Source organism: Neovison vison, chromosome 3, assembly GCF_020171115.1.
Source record: "Neovison vison isolate M4711 chromosome 3, ASM_NN_V1, whole genome shotgun sequence".
NCBI classification, from domain to species: Eukaryota; Metazoa; Chordata; class Mammalia; order Carnivora; family Mustelidae; genus Neogale; species Neogale vison.
In genome coordinates this window covers 89,519,814-89,547,768 of record NC_058093.1, presented here as the reverse complement: position 1 = coordinate 89,547,768, position 27,955 = coordinate 89,519,814, and the positions used below count along the sequence as shown (strand labels likewise).

Genomic DNA, 27,955 nt, shown 5'->3' with positions numbered 1-27,955 from the left:
AGCAATAGAACCAACAAAAATAACCAAAATATTATTCATCTGTCTCATTTCATATCAAGCAATTCAATTAATTATTGGATAATCTCCACTATTTGTTTCTGTTTAGGAAAAAAATTGTAAATTCAAATGTACATTGTATGTTTAAATTTGCTCATCTATGAACATCACAGTAAAGTATCCAGTTTTTAAAATTCCTTTGTAGACCTTAGAATGGCACATTTTTTAAAAAGTTGAATAAAGATACAATGGATTCTTTTTGATTTGTCTGACTTTCATGTCAATTACTCTACTTAACTTCCTTGTTAGAACTTGCACATCAGCAGGTAGTATGGAGTTCTGCAGCACATCTTTCAATAGATCTACTTAGAAAGTGCCCTTTGAACTTAAACTTCTTGCTATCACATCAGTAAAGTGATTCCCATTACAAATGGCTGCATTAACTATTCCCAGGCCATGTAAGAATCCATTTTTTATTGACGTCTCATATATCCATACAGTCTCTTCAGAAAATAAACAAGAAGATTTCATTGCTTCTGCAAATAATATTAACCAAATAATGAAAAGGTTTGCTAGTAGCTATCTAATTTTTGTGCTTCTATGGTGACATTGTGAACTTCTGGCGTTCTTTACGTAGCTGTCCTGCTGCTCATTCTAAATTTGTCAGATTATTTGGCACCTGGTCTGACCTTAATGTCTTGAATGAACTGCTGAGCTATGAAGTGTTCTGATTTTTCAATGCTTTGCCAAATTCCTCCCCCCATCCCTGACACCTTTAAAATAACAAGGTCAATCACACAAAAGAAAGATGGCAGAATTTCAGGTCCAGTGATGCTGATTATCAGCATAACACATATGGTTCAGCATGACATCAACTTGACCTTGAAGACTATGGCAAGTCCAGCTGGAATTGGCTAAGATTACTCAAAAAAGCAACTGTAAAGGCAAGTGCCCAATTTTCTAAAGATACTTTACCAAACAACTAAGAAAGTACATTTTAAAGTCTGTTTTCAGAGCTACCATCATTTGTTTTTAATTACTTTTCAGGAAAACATTAGTGTTAACTTGCATTGGTCATGTCCAAATAAACAAATTCAGAATTAATGAAGCAAACACATTCTTCAAATAAATTTGTCCTAATAAATTGCATGACTAATTTGAAGAAGTTGTGAAGATGGTAAAAACAACACAGTAGTGGTAGATAATGGCACTCAGAAATGTAAAAAATCCTTTTTTATTATTTGAATCAAGGAAAATTACAGAGAAAAAAATGCCCCAAAAGAGGAATAATTTACACACACCTGCATCTCCTCTCATTGCCTAAGCATTACCTATGTTTTATTTTTTAAAGATTTTACTTATTTTGAGAGAGAGAGAGAGAGCATGAGCAGAGTGGGGGGGAAACGCAGACTCCCTACTGAGCAGGGAACCTGATGTGGTACTCAATCCCAGGACCCCAAGATCACAACCTAAGCCAAAGGCAGATGCCCAACTGAGCTACTGAGACACCCCTGCCTATGTTTTATCTTTCCTAATCTTATGGAATTAATCCCATCTCTTCTTATAGTACAGCCTTTTGTAATTTGGTTTTAGGTAAACTAACATTAAAATACCCCCAAGTTTAACTGAAAATACCCTAGTTTTACCTTAGACTTTTCTAACTCAGCATGCAAGGCAAATTATATTACAGTTCCGATTCCCATTTCAATAGGGCTATATAGAGACATGTTATGATGTCTAATGAATGCAGAAATACTATCAGGACATAATATATACACAGAATGTAAGGAATAAAATTTGTAATATATATAGCCTAGGGGAAACGATCCACCTAGTAAGTAAAGCTTCATTTGAGATCCCTTAAAGGCAGCTAGTAGAGTATAAGTTGTATTTTATTCATTCAAACAAAAATTTTATTGAAGACTATCCATATGCATAATGCCATACATACTCAGTAAATATCATATCATAGCACTTGAATGTAGGAGAAATGTCAGTAATCCGATAAATGTTTGGCAGATGGAAAGAGTGATGCCCAGAGAGGTTAAGTAACAAGTAACGCTAAAGTATCAATGGCTAGTTTAATATAATAGGACTAGACTACTGATGTTATATTCTTTCCACAAAACCATGGTTTGTCTTCATTTGTGTGTAGATAATGTATGCTTTTTAGAAGTATGTAGAAGATTCTTACCTTTGGAATGAAACAGTATTAAAAATACTTTTGGTGAATATCTTTGGGTATGTATGTAAGTTTGATTTTATATATATATATTTATATTTATATATTTTTATATATATATATGCCCGATAATACTATCATACATCTGATTTAAATATAATTACTATTTTCAAAGCCAAAGTTTACTTCAATATTATTTATTCTCCCTATCTCATTTTCAAAGATATAACTCACCAAAGAGGCTTAAAGAAAAAAAAAAAAGTGTTTTGCTCCTAGTAGCAATTTTTTTTCTTAGCTCTTTTTATAGTAATTCAAAGTAAAATGTTGTTTGTTGGTCCTTCCCTTCTCCCTTTTTAAGTCACAGAATTCATTCCGCTGATGAGATCTTCAACAGGGCACCAACAAAATGCCAACATGATTCAGCAGTAATTATGTAATTATTCAAACCTGGAATGGTACATTGAATGATGTAATTAATGTTATACTCAATGGTAGGATATTTCAATTGCCAGAGATAATGGATTTTTAAAAAAAGTATGTAGGATCATATATCCATCCTAATTAGGGCTAAGGGAAAGTCAAAAGAAAGTCAGATGAAAAACATACTAAGGATATTATAAAAATATTATCTACTCTGTAATCTTCACCAATCTTTCCAAATACTCTTTGATTACATCTTTTAACCTTTTCCTTGTCACTAAATTTATGTTTTCTCCCCAGGCATAGTACTGATGTAGTCAGAGCTCAGTAAATGTTTGCTAAGTAAATGAATGAATAAACCTAATAAATGTAGTATTTCTTTTCATACAATATTAGATATCTTGAACTTTGTAATTACTTTTCACGTGCCTCATTGCCCCTAATAGTATCTGAGCATAAAAAGTACCTGGGATTCTTACTAAAAAAACACACACAAAAAAACCAAAAACCAGATTTCTAGAACACACTCTTGAAGAGTCTTGGGAAATTTTAAAAGTATCTCAGGAAAGTTATACGATCAGGAAGATTGGGATAATCTAGACAATTTCCTATTTATGTTGCATGTTTCCAGAACATTAGGAGAACATTTTAAGCTTTATATTATTTATATTTTCAATAGAGAAATTAATCATTTATTCCAACTTTATAGGGAGATTCACATCATAAATATTTATCTAGTTCCTATTTTAGAGTCATAGGCATACAGAGGCTTAATGCATCATATTGGCCTTTATGAAACTCACAACACATGAAGGAAATGACATGCAAAAATAAATTATGAGAGCCTAGAAACAGTTTTACATAATTACAGTCAACTGACATTTGGCAAAGGAGCGAAGGCAATATAATAAAGCAAAGATAATCTTTTCAAGAACTGACCATTCACATGCAAAGATAATCAACCTAGGTCCAAATTTTACACTCAACATAAAAATTAACTCAAAATGGATCACAGACATAAATGCAAAATGCAAAATTATACAACTCCAAGAAGATAACATAGGAAAGAAATCTAGATGGCCTTGGATATAACAATGATATTTTAGACATAATACCAAAGTTATGAAAGAAATAATTGATAAGTTAGGCTTCATTAAAATTTTTTAAATGATATGACAATTCTGAAAGACAATATGATCCAAGGCACCTGGATGGCTCAATGGGTTAAGCCTCTGCCTTGGGCTCAGGTCATGGACTCAGGGTCCTGGGATAGAGCCCCACATCGGGCTCTCTGCTCAGCGGAGAACCCGCTTCCTCCTCTCTCTTTGCCCGCCTCTGCCTACTTGTGATCTCTGTGTGTCAAATAAATAAAACTAAAAAAAAAAAAAAATCCTCTAACCATCTGGTCCATCAGCCACTCCCCTTAGGATTAATCCACATGAACTGAAAGCTTATGCTCACACAAACACCTGCATATGGATGTTCATACAGTTTTATTCATAACTCCCAGAATTTGGAAGCAACCAAAATATCTTTGAGTAAGTAAATGAATAAACTGAAATAGACAATAGATTCTTATTCAGCACTAAAAAGAAATAAACTATCAAGTCATGAAAAGACATAAAAAGGATGTAAGTAAAAAAGTCAATCTGGAGAGGCAAAATGGCAGAGGAGTGGCAGACTGAAATGACATCAGAGCCCCGGCATTCAGCTAGATAGGTATCAAACCGTGCCAAACACCTATAAACTCAACAGGAGATAGAAGAGAAGAAGAGCAGCAATTCTAGGAACAGAAAATCAACCATTTTCTGAAAGGTAGGATATGAAGAGAAGTAAATCCAAAGCAATGGGAGATAGACTGCGGGGGCAGGGGCTGACTCCTGGCAAGTGGTGGAGCAATGGAGCACAAAATCAGAACTTTTAGAAGTCTGCTTCACTGAGGGATATCGTTCTAGAGGCTAAGCAGGGGCGGATCCCTCATGGGGACAGTGTGATGTCAGGTCCCATGGGGTCACAGAAAGATTGGGGGTGTTTGAGTGTGGCAGAGCTGCCAGGTATTGGAGTGGGAAAGCCAGCTACAGAGACAGGGCTGAAGAGTGAGCTTTCAGATCAGTGTTAAACTTCTCTTCAAACAGGGACCCCACAAGTGGCAGATCCAGAGGGACTCACATTCCTCTTTCAGGAGGAGCAGTGCAGCAAGAATCTTTGGTTTGGAGACTCCAAATGGGGTCATGCCCCATAGATAGAAATGCTCCGTTTCCATCACAGGCCAGGTGAGCTAGGAGTGTGGCTGGAGACCAGGGGACAGAAGTGATTGGCTACTTATCTCTGACAGCACACTGGGGAGTGGTGTCCCGAGCTCTCAGCTCATCTGGGTCAGATATTGGGAGGCCGCCATTTTCATTCCCATCCTCCAAAGTGTACAGAAGGCATTCAGGGAACAAAAGCTCCGAGAGCAAACCTGAGTGGATTACTTAGCCCAGTCCCTGGCAAGAGTGGTGCAATTCCACCTCCAGCAAAGCATTTAAGAATCACTGCAACAGGCCGCTCCCCCAGAAGATCAACAAGAACATCCAGCCAAGACCAAAATCATTGATCAAGGAGAACTGTGGAACACCACAGTTAGGGGAAAGCAATGTATAGAATTCATGGCTTTTCCCCCAAGATCCTTTAGTCTTGAAAAGTTAATTTTCAAAAAATTTATTCTTTTTCCTTATTCCATTTTTTTAACTTTTCTTCTTTCCTCTTTTAATTTTTTAACTAGTTTATCTTAACAATACCTTTATTAAAAAAATCTTTTAAAACCTTCATTGTTATAGTCATATTTTAACCCTTCATTGTATTTAACCTTATTTTTGGAGTACATATAGGTTTTTTCTTTTCTAAAAAATTTTGGGATACAATTTCTTCTATTAGATAAAAATATACACTAATCTAGCACATGACTTTGTTCTAGTCTTAAGCCTGAGCACATTCCTGCCTCTTTCTGTTTTTCTTTCTTTTTCCATCCAACTTATCAATTCCTTTTTTAGAATTCCATCCCTTCCTCATGTTTACCCTTATTTTTGTGTATATATATATATATATATATAAGTTTCTCTTTCTTTAAAATTTTGGAACATAGTTTCTTCTGAGAGACTAAAATTCATCCAAAATCGGGTGGGTGGCTCTATTTATTTACCAGTCTAATATATATATATATATTATATATATATATATATAATACACACACACACACACACACATACATGCATATATATGTATATACATTTCTTATTCCCCCCTTTACTTCTTTTCCCAGTTTTGGATCTCTTCTGATTTGGTTAGTGAACATTTTTCTGGGGTCTTTGCCACCCTGTTAGTATTTCATTCTCTCGTTCATATATTCTTATCTGGATAAAATGACAAGGCAGAAAAACTCACCACATTAAAAAGAACACATAGATAGTACCAATGACTGGGGACCTAATCAATACGGTCATTGGTAATATGTCAGAACTAGAGTTCAGAACGACAATTTTCAAGGTGTTAGCTGAGCTCAAAAAAGGCATGGAAGATGTTAGAGAAATCTTCCTGGAGAAACAAAATATATTACTGGAGAAATAAAAGAACAAAAATCTAACCAAGTTGAAATAAAAAAAATCTATCAATGAGGTGCAATAAAAAATGGAGTCTCTTACTGCTAGGATAAATGAGGCAGAAGAGAGAATTAGTGACATAGAAGACCCAATGACAGAGAATAAAGAAGCTGAGCAAAAGAGAAACAAACAACTACTGGACGATGAGGGGATAATTCAAGAGATAAGTGCTACCATAAGATGAAACAATATTAGAATAACTGGGATTCCAGAAGAAGAAGAAAGAGAGCGGGGGAAGAAGGTATACTGGAGCTAAATATAGTAGAGAACTTCCCTAATATGGCAAATGAAACAAGCATCAAAATCCAGGAGGCACAGAGAACTCCCCTCAAAACCAATAAAAATATATCCACACCTTGTCCTCTAATAGTAAAGCGTAAAAGTTTCAGGGACAAAGAGAAAATTCTGAAAGCAGTTCAGGACAAGAAGTCTGTAACATATAATGATAAAAATATTAGATTGGCAGCAGACTTATCCACAGAGACCTGGCAGGCCAGAAAGGACTGGCATGATATCTTCAGAGCACTAAATGAGAAAAATATGCAGCCAAGAACATTATATCCAGCTAGGCTATCATTGAAAATAGAAGGAGAGATTAAAAATTCCAGGATAAACAAAAATTAAAAGAATCTGCAAACACCAAACCAACCCTACATTGAAAGGAGTCCTCTAAGCAGAGAGAGCCTAAAAGTAGTAGATCAGAAAGGAACAGAGACAATATACAGTAACAGTCACCTTACAGGCAACACATTGGCACTAAATTCATATATTTCAATAGTTACCCTGAATGTAATTGGGCTAAATGCCCCAATTAAAAGACACAGGGTATCGAAATGGATTAAAAAACAAAAAAAACAAACAAAAGAATCCAACAATATGCTGTCTACAAGAAAGTGATTTAAGACCCAAAGACACCTCCATATTTAAAGTGAGGGGGTGGAAAACCCTGCTATCAGGCTAATGGACAACAAAAGAAAGCTGATGTGGCAATCCTTATATCAGATAAATTAGATTTTAAGCCAAAAACTAATAAGAGATGAGGAGGGACACTATATCATACTTAAAGGCTCTGTCCAACAAGAAGATCTAACAATTTTAAATATCTATGCCCCTAACACAGGAGCAGCCAACTATATAAACCAATTAATAACAAAATCAAAGAAACACATAAACAATAATATAATAATAGTAGGGGACCTCAACACCCCCCTCACTGAAATGGACAGATCATCTAAGCAAAAGATCAACAAGGAAATAAAGACTTTAAATGACACACTATACCAAATGCATCACAGATATGTTCAGAACATTCCAGAAGACATGGTATAGGTATATATATATATTTATATATATATATATACACACACACACACACACACACACACACACACACAATGGAATACAATGCAGCCATCAAAAGAAATGAAATCTTGCCATTTGCGACAACGTGGATGGAATGAAGAGGGTATTTTGCTGAGTGAAATAAGTCAATCAGAGAAAGACAATTATCATATGATCTCCCTGATATGAGGAATTTGAAAGGCAGAGTGGGCAGTTTGGTGGGTAGGGAAGGAAAAAAATGAAACAAAATGGCATCAGGAGGAAGACAAATCAAAAGTGACTCTAAATCTCACAAAACAAACTGAGGGGAGATGGGGTGTGGAAAGGGTGGTTGGGTTATGGACTTTGGGAATGGTATGTGATATGGTGAGTGCTCTGAAGTGTATAAGCCTGACGATTCACAGGCCTGTACCCCCGTGGGCAATTAATACATTTTATGTTAATAAAAATAATTTATGGGGCTCCTGGGTGGCTCAGTTGGTTAAGCAACTGCCTTCCACTCAGGTCATGATCCTGGAGTCTGGGATCGAGTCCCACATGAGGCTTTCTGATCGCCAGAGAGTCTGTTTATCCCACTGTCCTCTCTCTCTCTCTCTTAAATAAATAAAATCTTTAAAAAATAATAAATAAATAAATAAATAAAAATAAAAATAATTTACAAGACTTATTCTGAAAAGGCTGTATATTGTATTATTTCAACTAAAAACTGTGGAGATAATAAAAAGATCAGTAGCTGCCAAAAGTAAGGGGGGGTGGGGGAATGAAAAGCAAGAGCACACTGGATTTTTAGGGCAGTTAAAGTATTCTATATGATAATACAATGATGGGCACATGTCATTTTACTTTGTTCATAACCCACACAATAATCTCAAAAGAAAGAAGGAGAGAGAGAAAGAGAGGAAGAAAGAAGGGAGGAAGATGGTATATGATACTGAGAATAAACCCTAAAGTAAAATATAGATTTTGGGTGATGATGATGTGTCACAGTAGGTTCGTCAATTTTAACAAATGTGCTACACTGTTGGAGAATGTTGATAATGGTGGACACTATGCAATCTGGGATTAGGGAGTACATATGAAATCTCTGTACCTTCCTCTTAATTTTGCTATATACCTAAATCTTCTCTAAAAATTAAGTGTATTTAAAAACTAAATTATAACACAATATGGCAACAATTTTACATTTTTGCAGGTTTAGAGTTAGCCTACATTAGGTTGCTAGGGAAAAAAAAAATAACAAAGATCTGATGAGGGGATAAGATTCTAGGACTCTAAATCTTACAGAGTTATTTAAAAATCTTCATCTAGACTCCTCTAGATGTCTGAGCCAAAGCATCACAAGCAAATGTCATTTTTCTAACATTTCTTTTTGTGATTTTGGTAAGAACGGATGATGAAAACTAAATTATAAATACGACTTAATTTTCTACTTGATTTGATGGATCAATGGAGATAAACATTATATTGAATTCAGAAAGGAGGCAGGTCTCCAAAAAGTCATTAGCTTAGTATATCTTTGTGGGCTTAGTATTCTTCTTATTGCTAACTACAGAAGTCAACTTCATTTCCTTAACATTCAGTATGAAATGATTAGAATTTAAGAAAACAAATCTCTTGGTAGGAGCGCTGATGCCTTTAAAAGAACTCTCCTACTGAGTGACCCATCTGAATTTAAGAAGCTGGCTTTTAAGGACAATAAACATGTGAACAGAATAAGACAAGTATCTCTCAGTCCTCAAGCAAGATTGCATGCCGTGGGGGCAGTGAGGCAGAAGCTATAAAAATAGTCTACTATGAACAAATATTTTATGAGAATGTCAGACTATCTCATTTAATTTGCCAACCAATCATTAAGATAAGCATTACTGTCATTTACAGATGAGAAACATGATGTGCAAAGGTCACATACTCCATCAGAGACTTAGATCTGCAGGTGACATCTAAACTTTTTCAAACTTACTATGACTAATGACTTTGAAAATTCTTTGGAAAACCAAGATTCCCAGTTTCCTAATATATTACACGGACAATGATATTTTACCCTCCATTTATTCTAGGCATTTCCAGTGAGGGAGGAGGTAGTATGAGAGAGGTGGTAAGAAGCCACCAAAACTAAATGCTGTGAGCTACCTGAAATTCTCCTACCATATCCACATCTCCCACTTTAGAATTAATTTCTCATAGTTTTCTCTGATCCCCAAAACTAGGTTAGGTTGCCTGCCCTCCCTTGTAATACTTTAAGTTAGCTGTTTGTTAGCTGCACTTTCTAAGCAGTAAACTCTCAAGGCAAGGGATCATGTCTGCTCCACGAAGGCACAAATCCACCACCATGACTTTATTCCCAGTGCCTGGAATGCTTTCTAAATATATAGTTAAAATAATAAGAAAAATCTGAAATCATGTAAGTAGTGTTGCTTCTAGTCTAAGTATCTGTTCTGAGCAAGATACTTGTCCTGCCTCCTCCTTTCCACCTTCTGCTTGATATTTTTATCATTTAACTCGAAGCGTAACTTGGGTTTGTTTAACCAACCGTTTCGGTAATTGGACTTCAAACCGAGAGAATGGAATCTAAGGTTAATATATCAAACCAAGGCTATGGCCAAATCCTCTGTCTTCCTATAGGCAATCCATATCCTTCATGTGACCCTTGCAGAGACTGGATTCTCAACCAGCTATGTGATTAAATCCTCTGTTCCCACCAAGAGGGAAGTCACTAACAAGCTAAGGAAAAAACGGCACGAGAGAAGAGCAATCCTACCCCATGTCAAGGCATTCATAAGAAGGATCAATACAATCTTCAAAAGCACCCACAAAAAAACAAAAATAATATTCTAACCTCATCCAAGCTCTCTTGCACCCTATGGCTAACAAAAGGCAATATTCTAACACCCACAGCAGTAGCTTAACGTTCCCTGCTGCTTTGGAAAGTGTTATATTGGACAAATGGGCCACATTGTGGCTATCGGATTAAGAAGCATCTGCGGAATCTCAAACCATCCCATGCAGGAAACTACAGGTGTTGAGCACAGAACAGAGAGCGCCAACTGTATTGATTTCCACAGTGCTCGAGGCAAAGGTGAAAAGAATGAGACTGTTAGAAAAAATACTAAGTCCCTAGCATAAAGGAACAGAATGTCTCTTAAGCAAACCTGCAGAAATAAAATCAAACTTCCAAACAAAAATCCTCATAGTGGATTCTGTAACAGACTTTAACTGTCGTATTCAGAACTTCCTTGCATCTTGAACTACGGGTTCCCACTTGAGTTCCAACTTAGTATTTTATGGAGTTTTGATTGTGTTTTCATTTTAAAATTTTTATTTATTTATTTGAGAGAGAAAGCAGGGATGGGGGAGGGGCCAAGGGTGAGGGAGAGAGACCAGCAGACTCCTCTCTGAATGGAAAGCCCTGCCCAGAGCTTGATTCCAGGACCCTGAGATCATGACTTGAGCCAAAGTCAGATGTTTAACTGACTGACCCACCCAGGCCCCTACTCATTTTAATTTAGGAAAGATTTCTCCCAGCCCTTACCCCAGACTAATCAAATAGAAGATAATCTGAAAGCTACAGCAAAACATGCTGTCAAGACAAAAGTAGAAAAAAAAATCACTAATTAGTAACTACAATGACAAAACATGCACAAGGGCTGTTGAAATCACTGTCTCCAGTCATGTTTTGAATTACCAATCATCATTTTCCTTACTATGCAGTTTACTATCAAACATGCATATTACATTACCTTTTTGAAGTGCTCTCCAATCTCTTTTAACTTGCTCTAATTATGTCATACTTTCCTGCATCTCTATGATTTATTTTTTAAGATTCATATTACAGTACTCTACTTTTCTTAGATGGTCACTAATATGTTGTGATCACCCCCTATCTTATTACTTTTTTTTTTAATGTCTAACACAAAATTTTAAGTACATTGTAGTAAACTGTGGAAATATTTGAGAAAATTTGTTTGTTAAAGAAAAAAAAATCATTACCTAGTATTTATAAAATGAATAAAGACTCAACACTTAAAGCAATGATTAGCAAGTGAATATTTCCAATTCTTCACCACTCAATTCAGACATCTGGCTTGTGTCATTATTTTCTTTAGTTTCTGTTACTCTTTACCATCAATGTATTTCTTGTGGATGGTTCTCCCACTGTGACTACCCCATTTTAATCTGTCAGTATAACCCTACCTAACTAAGCCTAGTCCATTATTATTATTTCTATGTCTTAAATACTTCCTGGAGAGATTCAGACTGATGATAATTGTCAGTGCCATACTATTCAATCTTTACACAAAATACAGATTTAATTTGAAGTTATTCCCCAAGTCTGGTTTAAAACAAACATTTTTAAATTACAATTAAGCTACTTGAGAATAGCAGGGAGGGAGGGCTTTAATATTATTTATTTTGATATAAGACCAAAGAGAATTGGGGATTTAATGCAGGATGCAGACTAAATGAAGCTAGAGAGATAATGGTCAACCATGAAATAAAAATTGATCAATGTTGCTCAAAGTTGGTCTAGTTCTGTGTCAGTTGGTCTCAATGGAAGTATTTAAGGAGAGTGTACCATGAGAATGCATTGTGTTAAGTGCTGCAGGAGTTCAACAAAAGCATAAAGCCTTTCTCTTGGATAGCATCGTCCTTTTCCATAGCATCATAAAAGAAAACAACAGCCTAAAACTATTAGCTTCTAAATATGTTCTGGATTTAATAAGGATCAAATCTGTTTATGTTTTTGACATTTTCTCCACTACTAAATTGACGTCCTTCTCCAAATTAAGAATTTTCCACCTGAACAGTATTTTGGATATTCTGCTGTACCCTTTCATTTATTTTATTTCATTTCCTTGCTTTTGTCACCCCTGAAAATAAGGTGGTAATTAGCCTCTTGTAATTTCTTGTAAACACAGGAAACTATGTAATACATAATAACTCAAAGGAGAAAGCTTGGCAAAACTGTGGGGATGCTAGTACTCTGAGTTGGCCTGTTCTCGCTCTAACAATTGTAATTGTGTATTCCATTCACAGCCATATCATCAAAATGACAGAGGTGAATATTCTAGTTATAAGAAAAGAACTATAAACATGTATATGGATATGGAATTAATAGACCCACAGAGGTCAACACACCCTTGAGACAGAGATATTACTTCCAAATCATTATTACAGCAGACTTGCTTGGGGATAGATGGTTAGGTATCTAGAATCCAGCATATAAAGTTAGCCTCAAATATTAAATATGAAGTATTTTCTGGGTCTTTCTTTTCCCGGGAAGTGATTTCCTTTGAATTCACCAATATAATTCCGGAAATAATTAATGCAATAGTCTTGCTATACTTTTTTTATTGTAGTAGAATATACTAACATAAAATTTATCATTTTAACCACTTTTAAATGTACGATTCAGTAGCATTAAGTACATTTGCAATGCTGTGTATCACTATCCATTTTCAGAACCTTTTTATCATCCAAAACAGAAACATTGTCCTCATTAAACATATTTTTATCAATATTCTCATGCACAGTCAACTACATTGAAAGACTGCCGACGTTCTGAAGGTAAACTATAAAAAATAAGCAATCTAAACAAAATTAACCACATGTGCTAAAATTCTTGGGTTAACATACCAGAAAGTAACATAGAATTCATGTTATACACTGTTCCATTTAAACATGTGTGTCCAAAGAAAGGAAAAGTATACCAATCATTTATTACCCTTGATCACAATTCCAAAGAGATTAACGACAGAACTTTGGTTGAAATAATTAAACGTGAGTAACTGTTTCCCTTATACTTTTTCCCCCCACACGTTCTCAAGATAAAGTATTCAGAAAACAAACAAGCCCACTGGGGGAATGAGCTCTGAGAGTAACTGAAGTACACTAGCAGTGCCCATTCTGATCTAATGTGCTCATATAAATTCTATCAAAAAAAGGTACATCTAAAAACATATTGTTCTCTTTCCAACAAAACAATGCTATAATTGTAGCGTTGTATTCCTGAGCAGGACTCTGCATGGAATAAATCACAGATATGACCAACAAGATGTCATAAAAGCAAAGCTATAAAAACTATAAACCTTTGTAATCATTTGAAATAGTAAAATTACACTCCTTTATAGAATTTAACAGCTAGAAGGGATTTTAGAATATTGCCAAGTTCAGGTCCCCTTTTTTATGGATGGAAAAAACTAGGTCTAGAAAAAATGAGTGACATTCCTTTAATTTACCAAAGGAGCTCATAGGAATATGCACTACAAACTGAAGATTTCTTCATTTTAACCAATTGTTCCTCTTACATATCTCAATGCTTCTCTTATAATATTTTAGTAATTATGGTTGTACATCAATTATATACCATAAACATTGAATGGGATATATATGCAATATATAAAAATGTAGCTTTAATATATAAAAGTTGTATACAACTAATAGTCTCACTAAATTTGTATTACATTAATAAATTATTTAATCTTTCTTGATATTTTTTAAGATTTTATTTATTTATTTGACAAAGAGAGAGAGATCATAAGCAGGCAGAGAGATAGGAGGAAGCAGGCTCCCCGCTGAGCTGAGAGCCCGACACGGGCTCCATCCTAGGACCCTGAGATCATGACCTGAGCCAAAGGCAGAGGTTTAATCCACTGAGCCACCCAGGTGCCCCTAATATTTCTTGAATTTTGACAGACTCTTGGTGGTGTAACTGGAATGGCCCATTTCAACTCGGGGTAACCCAGGAAAGTTGGACTAGATCATTGATTCTTCCTGTCAATAAGATTTAGAATGTAGAGGCATTCTAAAACATTTATCATTCATTAATTTATTTACTGTTATCATAAAATCACCATTTTTTATCATGTCCAGTTAGCCACTACATAGTACATTAGTTTTTGATGTAATGTTCAATGGTTCATTAGTTATGTATAACACGCAGTGCTCATCACAGCAGGTGTTCTCCTTAATACCCATCACCCTGTTACCCCCTTCCCCCAACCTCCTCCCTTCTGAAAACCTCAGTTTGTTTCCTGGGGTCCATAGTCTCTCATGGTTCATTTCCCTCTCTGATTTCCTCTCCCTTCAGATCTCCCTCACTTCCTCTATGGTTCCCTGTGCTATTGCTTATGTTCCACATATGAGTGAAACTGTATGATAATTGTCTTTCTCTGCTTGACTTACTTCACTTAGCGTAATCCCCCAGTTCTCATCCATTTTGATGTAAATGGCAAGTATTCATCCTTCCTGATGGCTGAGTAATACTCCATTGTATATGGACCACATCTTTATTCATTCATCTGTTGAGGGGGAATCTCAGCTCCTTTCACAGTTTGGTTATTGTGGACATTGCTGCTATGAACATTGGGGTGCATGTGCCCCTTCTTTTTATGGCATCTGTATCATTGGGGTAAATGCCTAGTAGTGCCATTGCTGGATCATAGAGTAGCTCTATTCTTAGCATCTTGAGGAACCTCCATACTGTTTTCCAGAGTGGCTATACCAGCTTGCATTCCCACCATCAGTGTAAGAGGGTTTCCCTTTCTCCACATCCTCGCCAACATTTGTTGTTTCCTGTTTTGTTAATTTTTGCCATTCTAAGGTGTCTAAGGTGGTAGGTATCTCATTGTGGGTTTTATTTGTATTTCCCTGATGGCTGGTGATGTGGAGCATTTTTTCATGTGTGTCTTAGCCATTTGTATGTCTTCTTTTGAGAAATATCTGTTCATTTCTTCTTCCCATTTTTTGGCTGGGTTGTTTTTTGAGTGTTGAGTTTGAGAAGTTCTTTACAGATCTTGGATATCAGCCCTTTATCTGTAATGTCATTTGCAAATATCTTCTTCCATTCTTTTAGTTTTCCATATCTCTTCCATGCCTCTTAGTTTTGTTGACTGTTTTCTTTGCTGTACTGAAGCTTTTTATATTGATGAAGTCCCAAAAGTTCATTTTTGCTTTTCTTTATTTCCCTTGCCTTTGGAGTCTTGAAAGGAGTTGCTGTAGTTGATGCCAAAGAGGTTACCGCCTCTTGGCGGTATTCCTGTCTCACTTTGAAGTCTTTTATCCATTTTTAGTTTATCTTTGTGTATGGTGTAAGGAAATGGTCCAGATTCATTCTTCTACATGTAGCTCTCCAATTCCCCCAGTACCACTTATTGAAGAGACTGTCTTTTATCCATTGGATATATTTTCCTGATTTGTCAAAGATTAGTTGACCATAGAGTTGAGGGTCCATTATTGAGTCTCTATTCTTTTCTATTCTTTCTTAAAAATTTTATTTATTTATTTGACAAAGAGAGAGAAAGGAAGAGCACAAGCGGGGGGAACAGCAGGCAGAGGGAGAGGGAGAAGCAGACTTCCTGCTGAGCAGGGAGCCTGATGTGGGATTCAATCCGAGGACTGTGGGACCACAACCCAAGCCAAAGGCAGATGCTTAACCAACTGAGCCACCTGGGTGCTCTGGAGTCTCTATTCTGCTCCTCTCATCTATGTGTCTGTTTTTGTGCCAATACCATGCTGTCTTGGTGATCACAGCTTTGTAATATGGCTTGAAGTCAGGCAACATAATGTCTTCAGCTTTGTTTTGCTTTTTCATCATTTCCTTGGTGATTCAGGGTCTTTCTGGTTCCACACAAATTTTAAGATTGTTTGTTCTGGCTTTTTGAAAAATGCCAATGGTATTTTAATAGGAATGGCATTGGAAGTGTAAATTGGGCAGGAAAAGTATTTTAACAATGTTTATTCTTCCAATCCATAAGCATGGAATATTTTTCCATCTTTTGATATCTTCCTCAATTTCTTTAATAAGTGTTCTGTACTTTCTAGAGTATAGATCTTTACCTCTTTAGTTAGGTTTATTCCTATATGTATTTTATGGATTTTGTTGCTATTTTGAGTTTAATCGATTCCTTAATTTCTTTTTCTACAGTTTCATTGTTAGCATATAGATAAGCAACTAATTTCTGTGCATTGATTTTGTATCCTGCCACATTGCTGAATTACTGTATGAGTTCTAGTAATTTTGGGGTGGAGTCTTTTGGATTTTCCACATAAAGTATCATGTCGTCTGTAAAGAGGGAGAGTAGGACTTCTTCTTTGCCAATTTAGATTCCTTTTATTTCTTATTGTTGTCTAGTTGCTGAGGCTAGGACTCACTAGCGTTATGTTGAACAACAGAGGTAAGAGTGGACATCCCTGTCATGTTCTTGATCTTAAGGGGAAGGTTCTCAGCTTTCCCCATTGATAATGATATTTGCTGTGGGCTTTTCATAGATAGTTTTTATGATATCAAGGAATGTTCCCTCTATCTCTGTTCTCTGAATAGTTTTAATAAGGAATGGATGTTGTATTTTGTCAAATGCTTTTTCTGCATCAGTTGAGAGGATCATATGGTTCTTATCATTTCTTTTATTGATGTGCTCTATCATGTTGATTGATTTGTGAATGTTGGACCACCCTTGGATCCCAGGTTGTGTCAACCAGGAAATTAAAGAAGAACTTAAACAATTCATGAAAACCTATAAGAACAAAAACACATTCGTCTAAAACCTATGGGATACTGCAAAAATGGTCCTAAGAGGGAAATACATAGCTATCCAAGCCTATCTCAAGAAATTAGAAAAATCTTAAATGCACAAGTTAACCCTACACCTAAAGAAGCTGGAGAAAGAACAGCAAATAAAACCTAAACTATGCTGGAGAAGAGAAATAATAAAGATTAGAGCAGAGATCAATGAAAGAGGAACCAGAAAAACAACAGAATAGATCAATGAAACTATAACCTGGTTCTTTGAAAGAATCAATAACAAACTAATCCAAAAGAAAAAAGAAAGGACCCAAATTAATAAAATCATGAATGAAAGGGGACAGATCACGACTACCACCAAGGAAATAGAAACAATTATTAGAAATTATTATCAGTAACTATATGCCAACAAATTAAGTAATCTGGAAAAAATGGATGCCTTCCTGGAAACTTACAAACTACCAAGACTGAAACAGGAAGAAATAGACAATCTAAATAGACCAATAACCAGTAATGAAATTGAAGTTATAATCAAAAAGGTCCCCAAAAGCAGAAGTCCAGGGACAGATGGCTTCCCAGGGGAACTCCACCAAACATTTAAAAAGAAACAATACCTATTTTACTGAAGCTCTTCCAAAAAATAAAACAGAAGGAACACTTCCAGACTCCTCCTATGAGGCCAGCACTACACTGATCCCAAAACCAGGCAAAGACCCCATCAAAAAGAATTATAGGTCAATATCCCTGATGAACATTGATGCCAAAATACCCAACAAGATCCTAGTTAATAGGTCCAATAGTACATTAAAAGGATTATTCACCATGACCAAAATTACCAATTTAAAGACTGAGCCACCCAGGTACCCCATCAAAATGACCATTTTAGTGTCCTGATATTTGTGAATATCTCTAAGGATTTTAATCAAGAGGAATAAGCTTGAACTTCATAGCAGAACATATATTTAGCTCTCTCTAGCCAAAACCACATACACATACTATCAAGGATAGCTCTGAGAGAAACATTTACTTGCATCCATCTCCCAATCTCCTTCCCTTCCCAGAAAAAGAAATTAAAAATTGCTGCTTTAAGATTGTATGTACGAGACGGGTAAAAAAGAGTTTCTCTGATGACCTGCATAATACTGATTAAAAGTGGGTTAAAGGGGCACCTGGGTAGCTCAGTGGGTTAAGCCTCTGCCTTTAGCTCAGGCCGTGATCCCAGGGTTCTGGGATCAAGCCCCACATGGGGCTCTCTGCTCAGCGGGGAGCCTGTTTCCCTCTCTCTCTCTGCCTGCCTCTTTGCCTACTTGTGATCTCTGTCTGTCAAATAAATACATAAAATCTTTAAAAAAAAATGGCTTGAGGTCTTCTAAAACACAATTTAAAGAAAGTCATAGTCTTCCAAATCATAAACCATGTCTCCCAACTAGAGATGCAACACACTGGGTGTTACCTTAGAATCTGCCAAATAAGTGAATAAAGGTTTTCAGAAGTGAAGTATATGTTAGCTGGAAGTAAGAGAAATGGTGAACTACAAAAAAAAAAAAAAAAAAAAGCTGCTACTATATTTGCTTGAATTTTGGAATATAACACTTTTTCCTGAGGAAACCAGGGCTCTATCCATGTAACAAAGCTGACATCTATATGCAAAACCTGCATAACTTCATTTGCTTATAAATATGTATGGAGTTTATTAAATAAAGGATGAATTAAAATTAAAAAAAAAAAAAACTATGCAAGAAGAGTGATTTGAGAAATAGAATGTGTCCAAATGTTTTAGTTGGCTTTTGCATGCTACTTACAGAATAACATCTAGGACATGACTTTCCTCCGAGAAGCCTTTAAAGTATTTTTGGTTAACCCACCTCTCCATGAGTATTATCATGGAAATAGCTAAACCAACGAGTGAAGATAAACACATTATTTGATGAGTGAATGTGCAAAATAATGAATTATATATGAAGAAACTGAACACACCAAAATGAAATCATATTTCTGGGTATATGGGTCCCTTTCATCCTCTAGATTTACACGCTCAGGACTGATAACTCACCTGATAACACAGAGATGCATTGAGCCAGCAGCATTTTACTGCTGACCCTTGTCTTAATTTTTCCACTGGAGTCTCTATTGTCAATTGACAATCAATATTAAGTGCCTATTTGTGTCTGCGTTGAGTACTGAGCATGATAAAAAAAGATGTAAAAGAAGGACTCTGAACTAATGAAGTTTAATATCTACTTGTATAAGGAAGAAATACAAAAATAAGTAATAAATATATACTACTATAATAGAAGTCACCACTAAATTAGTGGTAAGTACAAATTAATATCAAATATATGTAAACTCTTTTATTACATTAGAACAAACACTCTGGTAGAAATCAACATGACACAGGTATTAGGAAATTCATAAAATAAGTTGAATGTTCAAAAACAATTTTAAAAAAATAAGAATTTATTTTTCCTTTTTAAAAAAGATTTTATTTATTTATCTGACAGAGAGAGAGAGAGAAATCATAAGCAGGCAGAGAGGCAGGTGGTGTGGGGGGAAGCAGGCTCCCCGCTGAGCAGAGAGCCCAATGCCAGGCTTCATCCCAGGATCCTGAGATCATGACCTGAGCTGAAGGCAGAGGCTTAACCCACGGAGCCACCCAGGCACCACCACCTCCCCCCCCCAAAAAATGCATTTTAAAATGATAAGATATAAATTTTCATTCACAAAGTTGGCAAAATCTGAGATTAATTGATCATTAATTTCAAATGTCAAAACCTATATATTTTGTGTAAATTGGTAGTATTTTTGTAACCAGCAGTGTCTATCAAAATTAGAATTCTAAAATATTTGACACAAGAATTCCAATTGTAGGGATTTAGTTTTGAAATTACAAGAATATGTGTCTCATATAATACCAACATATTCTCACAAGAATGTCCGTTGCTTTACCCTATAAATGGTAAAAATGTGAACCCAACTAAAGATCCCACAGTTGGAAAGTGGATAAAAAATGCATAATTTCCATTATGGAATACTTCAAGTTGTTAAAATGAGTGAGGCAGAAGTTTATGTATTATCATATAATCACCTATCAAGCATAAGGATAAATGAATAAAGTACATTACAGAACAATATATATGTTTATGTAAACTAGCATATCTCTGTCTATCTCATATTGCATGCATATGTATATATGCAAATACACAGAAAGATGCCTGGAAACACATATTTTAAACTGGAAAATGGTTAGTTCTGAGAAAAGGAATGAGAGGTGGAGAAGGAAAGAAGGGAGACTGGAATGTTTGTATAAGTTTGTACTGCTTAGAATTTTGCCTTGTGAATGCATGCATGTAAACTTGTCTTTAAGGAAGAAAGATATGTACAATGACAGAGCATGCAGGGGATTGATAAAACTGCATCATCAATGTACTCGGGTAATGATGAGAGACAGATTGATGGATCATTCAGTCGAAGGAAAAATATGAAACTGATCAAAATAATTAGAAATAATATGCATAAGACACAAGTTTTTAAGAATGAAGCTAAGGCAACCAAAGGGTATCAAGAAATGCACACATTCCTTGTATATAATTACAGAAACCCATATATTTGGTCTAGAGTGAAGGTAAAAGAATATGACTATTAAGATAAGCTATTTGGAGCATCCGTATTATTATAGAGGAAGACACCACAGTGGATGTAAAAAGGATGAAGTCACTGGGCCAGCACAGCACCCATTCTGACTCTTGTCCAAAAAATATGTGCATGGATCTGATGCTGTCTTTTCTACATTTTGAAAGTACATAAACATGGGACTAGAGTTTCAGGCAACACACAAGAGACAAAGGCCACACAAAGGCAGAAGGTAGCATGCAAACCGAGACAGGGGAATGGTTCCTGGGCTCAAGAGTAAGCCTTGGCATGCAATTTGAAAGCTTATGTGATATTGGAAATACGAAATATAAAATATATTTAAAGAAAACGTTAGGTAAGAATGAGACAATAGTAGCACTGCAAGGTGGACAGCATCAGTGGAAGTAGGACAACACCAAAGGAGCAAGAATCCAGGCTGGATCAAGATGAACATCCAATAATGGCCATATTTTGAAAGCAGGGCTTCCCCAGGGTTCTAACTCACCAGGAATCCCAATACTGGAATCCTACTGAACAATTTCTTAAATTCCCTGCATCTATATTTGCTTGTTAAATATAACTGAAATGTACATATCGCTTACTTTTTTTCAGTTAATTGTATGGATTGTTATTCTCAAATGATTCTTTTGTTATCTTTCTTAGATCTCCAACTAAAGAATCCCTTCAAGATTATTAAAAAAAAAAAAATCCTCTTCTTACTCATCTATTATACTAAAGATCCAAGCAAATAAATAATAAAATACTTAACAGGTGACATTTTTATACAATATGCTTTTACAAAGTTCCCTTTGGTTGTAACCTCCTCTTTATTACATATTTACACTGTTACAAACTTATATTCTAAGACATGTCTTGTAAGCTCATAGGACCAGCATAGGCAATGAGGAAAGGAAAACACAACCATGCTTTCCAACCCTGAAAACTCACTGATGTTTTCACATTGGAAATAATGATTCAGGAAAAAAAGCTTTGAACCCAACTGAATTGTAAACCAATACCTTTAATCACCTGCAATAATCTACTTGGGCTTCAAAAGCATCAATCACAACAAAAATAGAATACTATAGAGAAGTCCACACCCACAACCCCATATTCCTTCCGAAGTAAGAACCAGCTTCTAATAAGACCCATGTGTTTTCCTGATGAGTTGCTGACAATTACAATAATTACAGATATATTCACCCAAGACCTGCAAATATCTAAATCTGATACTAAGGTAATTATCTTGGTTTTGAGTATACTAAACACACTTTGTTTTTATTTAACAAAAGAGTTAATGTCCTTATGAGTAAAAGATGGAGATATATATATATATATATGTATATATATATATACATATACATACATACATACAGACTTTCGGATACCCAAATCTAATCTTCTTTTCATTCTATCAGACTTGTCCTTCCCGCTCATCCTTCAGCTTCAGTCCCACGGCACCTTCTACACCCCCCAATCCCAAATTACCTCAACCCACTGCTAATAGAATCAGAATGAATCTCTATATTCCGTTGCCGTCCTCAAAATATGTCTCACTCATCTCATTCTTTACACAGAGTGTGCTGTATCCAAATGAGAGTGTTGTTGTTGTTTAATGGTAAGAGCAGAGTTTGTCTTTGTATCTTTAGGGTCTGATGCATAGATAATATATGTCCAATAAATGTTTGTTGGATTTTTTTGTTAAAAAGAGAGCTGAAGTTAGTTTACTAAAGACTCACTGAGGCAAACAATAGCTATAAACACTTTGCATGGAGGTATACTTTCTATTATTCATTAACTTCCAATTATCTTTTTCTCTTACTATTGAGAAAATTAGAGTCCTCTGCAATAATTTAAATTTCACTTATTTGAAGTACCAGAAATAATAATTGTATCATTAAGTGTATTTACTGAGATCTAATGCATCTCATTTTTTTAAAAATCTGCATTCAGATACTATGGACTAGAGTTTATGACATGACCTTTCAGATGTCCCCAATATTGATATACACAGTTTGATAATAAAGAATTATTTTAAAAAGGAGTGAATATACCATCATTAACTTAAAAATTATATACTGCACTGAATATTCATTTTAATTTCACTATAGGGTATGTCGTTTGTATTTTAGATTAGTGAGCTATAGAATCTATTTTAAAACATAATAAAGCTCACTTTGAATTAAGGATGCTTCCCAAATACTTTTAAAACTCACTTTCGACTCTTAAATGCAGTGCTATAATTCTAATAACCAATAGACATTAACTATCTCCCAAGGAAGCTACCCCATTAAATGACATTATGAAAGCTTATATTCCACAGACATTTTTCATGTACATACTACAGCCTCTAATATTACTAAACAATGAAAGATAATATGCCGGGGTGAGAAATGGCATAGTAGAAACAGGCAGTTGGGGGTGTCTGTGGGGGTCAGTGGGTTAAGCTTCTGCCTTCAGCTTGGGTCATGATCTCAGGGTCCTGGGATCGAGACCTGCATTGGGCTCTATGCTCAGTGGGGAGCTTGCTTCCCTCTCTATCTCTGCCTGCTGCTCTGCCTACTTGTGACCTTTCTTTCTCTGTCAAATAAATAAATAAAATATTTTAAAAAAAGAAAGAAACAAACAATTGTCTTGAGTTCTGAAGGCTTCTGCAGGGGACCAAAGGTAAGAATTAATAACTATTCAATGATCTTATATTTTAATTGTCCATAGTACTATTGAAAAGTTATTTAAGGTTGAAAGAATAAGTTATTTTACTTTCATATGAAGCTAGAATCCTGAAATGTGTGTGCAATTCAACACATAAGATCATTTTAGCAAGTGTAATCTGTTGATGTAGCACCAAAAAAAAAAAAAAAAAAGTCTGAATTTGAAATGACGACAGACTTTCCACTCTGCCGTTTACTTTTTATATGACCCTAGATAGTTCATTTAACTCTCTGAGTCTGTTTCTTCATCTACAAAATAAGGGAAGCAGCATATTCTTGCCAATCTGAAAGTGTTGTTATGGGGATTACATATGTTTAAATAAGTGTTTTCTGGACTGCAGGGGACATCTACAAATTTCCGGGCATATAAACACAGGTATACATGCTTATAGATAAAATAAGGCACAAAGGAAAGTGTGTGTGTGTGTGTGTGTGTGTGTGTGTGTGTGTCTGTAGGAGATACTTTTCTGATTAACTACATGACAATTTTCCACATAAGAAAATGACTTCAATCCTAATAAAAGTGTCATGGACAGAATATACAGACTTTCTTAAATCACTTGGAGATGGATATTTTCTTAGGGAGCACAATCCTGGGCAAGCTATTTATTTTAGAAGGAAGGAATCATATAGGATATGGAAAAGAAGAGGGATTGCATGAGAAAAGCTTGCCAGAACATCCTAGCTCTCACACCTCATTGGGAGGGTTAAGCAAAGTCCTTTGGAACACAAAATAAGGTTTAGTGGCACTAACCACAAAATGAAATAGCAGACAATAAAACTGTTCTTAGAGAGATTAAAACGACAAGGTCCATTTTGTAGCAAGTCTTTTCTACCTAAACTGAGTCAACTCTAGTTCAAGCCACATAAAACCTAAATAAATCATGCAGTAAAAGCACTGATCGCCAATACAATTAAAGGCTGAGGCGAGAACAATGTTAACCTCACAGTTAAAAGACAAACATAATGGTCAAGTTATTGGAAAAGACATGAAAAATGTGCTGAAAGAATACTGGTAAGGGGGGGCTCGATATGAAATGTACGGGAAATTAAAAAGTAGACATCTAAGAATTATTAATTTGCTGAGCAAAAGCTGCTGTCTATTATTCTAATGTCTGCCACATTATTTGGCCACACTGGAACTCGGCAATGGCATGGCTGGAAAGCTGGCTCTCTTTAAATTACTTTGATTTACAGGCAATGCAATAACTAAGGTAACAGAAGTAACTTCCTCAGTCTACACACTGGAGAAAATGGTATTCATCCAGGATCCATCCTCTAGGTTAGCTAAGGGAAAGGAGTTGGGTGGTAAAGCATACTCCATTCACATCTATAAACTGGGGAACACAAATATTTGAGAAAATGAGATGGTAGTTTGCATCATTTTTTTTAAGTTAGAATGAGATGAACATGGAAATTCTATTATATACCATTTTCAGAAATTTAGGTTTGTGAGCAAAACTGCCTCAATATCACAACTTATTCATTTTTTCATCTAGTTCTCCCACTATCTATGCACACATATGTGCAAGCTACAGGAAATTGTAAGTTGATAAACTGGGAAAGAGAAGTGCCCGGTATTTTGCCCCACAAAAGTACTGAGGTAGAAAATTGAGCTAAAAAGTATCATAGAGAAATGCCTTAGATATTGAATTCATACTTATTTCACAGGTGTTATTGGCAGGTATTTTTGATGCGGTGGAATGAGGACCAGACAGGGAACCCTGCCATGCCCTGACTTCTACACATGCTACTTATGAGACATGAGGAAAACAACCAGCATTTTTGATTCTTAGGTTCACTGTGCACAAAACAGGAACAACAACAGCTACCTCATAGGACTACTAAAAGGGTTAGAATCAGTTTAAAGGGTTAAATATGTTCCCAGGAAAATTCATGGCACATTGTACATGATAGGGGATTAGTAAACACTTGTTTAGAGGAGATACACACACATACACATACGTATGTATGCATATTTACACACATACACATGCATATAGTCCAGAACTATAACCTAGTTCTTTCAACTCCAAAGTTATTGTTCTTTCTCCTACAAAACCATTCTCTTACTTTCTATCAGCATTTATTTTTACTGCGATAACTAAATTAAAATTGTTGGGAAAAATGTTACATGTAGTATTTTTATAACTGTGTGGCATTTAGTAGTCTGAATAAATTCGATGTTCCCAAGGGCCGTTTTGCCGTTCCTAGAAAAGACCTGTCTTCCTTGATCACAGTCAGTATGAATCTGGACAGTTGTCTGATAAATGGTGATAAGATGCAAAAGGAAGAAGTATAATGGCCTTTCCCTCCCCTGGGTGGGAGTACCCAAAAAAACAACACTAACAACAACAAAAAAACCCAAAACTACAGACATTGATTTCTTCCTGATCCATCCATTTACATCACCACAGAACTCAGCATCTTCACTCAACATAACCATTTAGAAAGAGTACTAAATTTCACAGAAAATGCAGTCCTATGGCTGGATTTAGTGGTGGTGGGGGGCATGAATGTAGGAAAACATATGGCCTTTAAGAGAAAGTCAAAGAAATAAAGTATGCTCAGTCTGGAAAAGAAAATGTTCAAGCTGATGATATAATGACTACCTTCCAAAGAGACATAAGTGGTCTTTTTAAAGTTAACACAACACCTTGGGCAATATGGGGTAGGAAAGTTCAAGATGAGCAGCAAGAAAATAAAAACTGCCCCAAGTTGCAGTAAGGTTCTGAGGAAAGGAATCTTTTCTTCTGGAAAGATGTAAGATTGGGATAATTCCCCCTCTCTGATTTTTATGGGAGTTTACTCTATGGATAGAAAACAGAGGACAGTGAACTGTGTTGCCTTCAAAGTCCTTATAACTCTTCAACTAGACCCCAAGCCTCCCCTTGTGAGACGAAACCTATTCCAGTAGCACTGGAAGCCCCAGATCTCAGCCTGCTTGTTACTGACACTGTCTGCAGATGAAGAAAGAGGAGTCACTGGCAGACGTGAGATCATTAGGATTCTCCAGAGAAGACAGACTATTTTCATAGTCTTAACTTTATTTTATCGTCACTACTCTGTACTTCTTCATAGTGAGAGTATGTCTTATTGGTTTAACAATCAGATTTGAAACAACAAATCTTCCAAGAACCAAACATTTAATCCTGGCAAACTCCACATCAACCTGACTTTTTCCAAGTCTTATTAGCAAAATTCTTTGATCAACTAAATCTACTGCATATGGTATTTATAGATTAATCCTTAGAGACTGAGGCTTAAAGGTACCTGCCGTGTAGATTCTAGGACACTCCAAAAAGTGAATAGTATCCTGCACAACCTCTGGGATAAATGCCAAAAAGAGAATACACACACACACGCACATACACACACACGTACATAAATTAATGACTAGAAGACAGTTTTATATTTGATAAGATTTAGTCCATTTTGGTTAAAAAAAAATAAGAAATTCCAGTCCAAGAAAGTTGCTTGTGACTGTAAGTTTTCATCAATTTTTATAAGAGATGTAATGCCTGCTGAGGTTTTAAACACAAAAACTTTCTGCCAGCATTCTACATAGTACATGGAATACACTTTGATTTCAGTTTTGTTTGGGCTGTTATTTTATACAATTCTCTAAACACTGTCAACTTAAATTCCTCAAATTTCTCATTGTTCCGGCTTGCATATAATTAGAATAGAAAACTGGAGAAAGTTTTCAAGGAGTTGCATCTTAGCTTCTCTCTCTCTCTCTCTCTCCACACACACACACACACATATTTTTTGCCAAACTGCAGAAGAGAATTCCATGTTTGCGTTAAAAATCTGTGTGTATGTATTTGGAAATCAAATGTGTAAAACTAGATATAACTCATTACAAGTAAATTCAAGTTATAAAACAATAATTGCAATTATAAAATGTGTTTAAAATATAACCTACATATCCCCTTCGACAGACACTGTTTTATCATTTAAAAGGAGAACCAGGCAATCTGGAAATGCTTATGGAGGATGTCATATACATAATGTGGTAAGTGATATGAGGAAAATGATTTGTGTAAAACAATGAATTAATCAATTAATTTAATAAATGCTTAGTGAGCATTAGTAGGACAAGTTACAACTCACAAGAAGCTTGTAATTCAATTGTAAAGAGAACTCAGAGAAATGGGGAAAATAAACAAAAAATAGGTAGATAAAAAGTTCATGTAATCCAGAGAGTAGGAAATGTACTTCTCTGGCAACCTTAAAATTCAAGGGGAGGCTTCACAAATTAGGAAAATCTGAATGAGACTAAAATGATAGGTGATTTGTTTATTTGGTGAAGGAAAATCCTCCCTTTCCACACAACCCCTTTGCCCCCCCACCGCCATAGAAGATCAAAAGTCATCAGGCCCTATTTAGCAAATAAATATTCAGTAGGACTAGAGTCAGACCAGGCAGATAACAAAGAAGTACCTTCATCAGAAGAGTAGCAGTGGATATCAAGGAAAAAGACAAGGAAGATTCTAATATAGCTGTTTCTCCT

General features: G+C 35.6%; 1 protein-coding gene across 1 annotated transcript in view; it reads right to left on the bottom strand.

Annotated features, from left to right (window-relative positions):
• LRP1B (LDL receptor related protein 1B) overlaps positions 1-27,955 on the bottom strand; it is a 1,985,448-nt gene that overhangs the window by 1,436,089 nt on the left and 521,404 nt on the right. The gene's annotated exons all lie outside the window — the stretch shown is intronic.